Raw genomic sequence first — 3,593 nt, 5'->3', positions numbered from 1 at the left:
TTTTTTTGACTTGAACCCGATCTAACATTTCTGAAGAGACCTGAAAATAGCTGTGCAGCAACACTCCCCATCCAAACTGACAGAGCTTGAGAGGATCTAGCTTGTAGCGTCATACCCAAGAAGACTCGAGGCTGTAATCGCTTCCAAAGGTGCTTCAACAATGTCCTGCATAAAGGGTCTGAATACTTATGTAAATGTAATATTTACGTTTTTTATTCTTAATACATTTGAAAAAAAATCTAAAAACCTGTTTTTGCTGTGTCATGTTATGTGGTATTGTCTGAAAATTGATGAGGGGGAAAAACTATTTAATCTATTTTAGAATAAGGCTGTAAAGTAATAAAATGTGGGAAAATTCAAGGGGTCTGAATACTTTCCAAAGGCACTGTATACTGTATCTACCCGCCAGACATTCTTGGAGGTAACGAGGCAGGACATGGACATACTGTAGAGCCTAGTTAATACAACATTACTATAGAAAGAAATGGCGGTTTTTTGTAGGCACTGATTCCGCTTTGGTTCGTTGAACAAAGCCTACGAGGAAATGAATAGCATTTTTGGATACATGCCGAAAGTGAAAGAGTGGGAAGAATGAGGGACACAGGGAGAAGCTGTTCTATCGTAAAAAATAGTATCTGTCACGCCCTGGCCATAGTTATCTTTGTTTTCTTTATTATTTTGGTTAGGTCAGGGTGTGACATGGGGGATTTATGTGTTTTGTCTGGTCTAGGGGGTTTTGTATGGCAGCTGTCTATCGTTGTCTCTGATTGGGAATCATATTTAGGCAGCCATATTCTGTGGGTACTTTGTGGGTGGTTGTCTTCTGTCTTTGTGCCATTGCACCAGATAGGACTGTTTCGTTTTCATATTTGTTGTTTTGTATTTTGTAGTGTTCTCGTTTATCGTCGATATTAAACATGTTGAACACTAAACACGCAGCATTTTGGTCCTCTCCTTCAACGGAAGAAAACCATTACAGTATCTGATGCATTCTAAATTACCACCCATTTGGAAAAGGAAAATGCAATAAATATTTACTCTGAGCTGCGCTTCGGTAGGTTGGTGGTAGATGGAAGGCCGTGTTGCCAAACCAAGTCCTTTGAAGAATGTCTCTGGCTGTCAATTGCATACGTTGTAGTAACGTCGTTGGGTGATAGACGGGATACTCTGTCTGTTCCTTCCTAACCCTTGTTGCATCTGCTGTTGCTAACTCAACGGCTAGGAGGTATCACTTCTGTAGTGAATAAGAGTTCAAAGTTCATACCATTCGCAACCAAAGCTCACGCTGATGTTGGCTTCGCTCTGTAGTTATTATCTGAACCATTCTGACATAGGACCATCGTCCTACATCCTCGGAACAGGAAGTTATATTGTCGTCAAGGGCTTATATAGGAAGGGAGAGGAGGGCGTGTTTGAAAAGTTTTATAGCCCATGTCCCTTCACAGGGGCGGGCCACTGATTGACCAGCCCTATCTTATGAAAACGCAAATCTCACATTTTAGAAGCTAAAATCACATTTCATCCCATCACGAATAATTTCATATTCAAACATTTAAATTGAACAACAATTCCATGTGAATCCGATAACTCTGATGTGTAGACTTTCCACTGTAGAGTTTGTCATCTTATCATTGATGAGAATGTCTCAGATGACAACCGAACTGACATCATATTCATTAAGTACCACCGCATATGTTCAATTGTTTGGATTACCAGAATATAGTTCATTTCCCCCCACCTACTGATGTTCCCAGAATCTCTATGTTAACCAAGGGTTTTGCAAATGTAACCTCAGTAGGGTAGAGAGAGGAAAAAGGGGGGGAAGAGGTATTTATGACTGTCATAAACCTACCCCCCAGGCCAACGTCATGACAATCTCATAGAACAAAACGTATAAGACATCCTAAGCCTGTGTTAACTGCAGACCTTATTTTCGGCATTTACCCCAAAATGCTATTCTTTCCCCATAGGGTTGACTGAACTAACCAGAGATAACTCAATTCAGTTTTTATAACTACAAGCTGGCAAGCTCTACACCATGCTTTCTTAACTGCCCTTGGGAAGATGAATTAAGCTGTAATGATTTGAATTCAACATAACACTTCACAGACAACATTATGTTAGTAAGATGTTGTTTATAACAAGAGGTATTACAGAGTGTTATGGGTTTGATTATGACAATGCTATCGCTTACCTATCCAGCTCTGAGTTTGGATCAGCTCCTGATTTCTGGGCCACTGAAGCAGCCTGAGATGGTACTGCCTGAGAGGATACAGTCTGCAGTTTGACCTCTTGAGAAAGATCCAATCGGTCATCAAGCGTCACCGTTTCTTCATTAGATAGTGAAGTCACCAGTGAGAGCAGCTCCTTGGTCTCTTTATCCTAATGGAAACAAACACTGACCACACCCTTTCCTGTGTGCTGCACAGGACTCATAACAAGGTACTCTTTGCCTACTGTAGGGGTGCGCCTTAATAGTCTACAGTGGCTTCCTCTATCTCCTTCCTTGGTCTCCTGAGTGGCGCAGCAGTCTAAGGAACTGCATCTCAGTGCAAGATGGGTCACTGCAGTCCCTGGTTTGAATCCAGGCTCTGTCACATCTGGCCATGATTGGGAGTCCCATAGCGTGGCGCACAATTGGCACCGCATCGTCCGGGGTAGGCCGTCATTGTAAATAAGAATTTGTTCTTAGCTGACTTGCCCAGTTAAATACACTTTAAAAATGGTCTTTCTTAAATTTGCACTGATCTGAACAGCAGATAGGTGAAAGCATTATGCTATTTGTTTTCACCCGTCCAGTTCACTCAGATCGGTAAGAGCAGAGGACAGAATATAACGACAGTGAGCCACTTCATTGAGATGCACCCAAAACCTTGAGTAAGGTGCCATACTGTACTGTACCTAGAATTTGAGTATGGCTCCATTGATGTCCATGCAGGAGCAGAGACACTCCCCCACCACCGTGCCCCTCACACGCACTACGCTGCTGTCCAGGTGACTCTGCAACCCTCCCAGCATGAACTGCAGCAGCTCTGACTCAGGACATGAGGGTCGTGATCATTAGGCACCAAACAGAATGAAATGGACCGCAACAAGGGGAGACGACATGGACACTTCCTATAAAATGTTTTCCTTGGAAAAATGTTTTTCCATTTCTCAAAGAAAATCAGAAAGTCATGTGAACAGTGTAACAGTTTAGCTTCCGTCCCTCTCCTCCGCCCCTACCTGGGCTCAAATCAAGGAACCTCTGCACACAGACAACAGCCACCTTCGAAGCATCGTTACCAATCTCTCCACAAAAGCCGTGGCCCTTGCAGAGCAAGGGGAACAACTACTTCAAGGTCTCAGAGTGAGTGATGTCACCGATTGAAACGCTAATATATTAGCAGGGTACCCCGCTAGCTAGCTAGCTAGCCATTTCACATCGGTTACAACAGCACTGAGCACTGATCGTGTGGGTCAATACTATGCCATAGTGTTGAAGTGTACCTGAGTGTAGCTCCTCTAGCTCTACATCTGCATTGCCTGTTGTTTGGGGTTTTAGGCTGGGTTTCTGTATAGCACCTTGTGACATCTGCTGATGTAAAAAGGGC

This window comes from Oncorhynchus nerka, linkage group LG28 (assembly GCF_034236695.1).
Source record: "Oncorhynchus nerka isolate Pitt River linkage group LG28, Oner_Uvic_2.0, whole genome shotgun sequence".
In the NCBI taxonomy this organism is placed as follows: domain Eukaryota; kingdom Metazoa; phylum Chordata; class Actinopteri; order Salmoniformes; family Salmonidae; genus Oncorhynchus; species Oncorhynchus nerka.
This window is presented reverse-complemented; position numbering follows the sequence as displayed.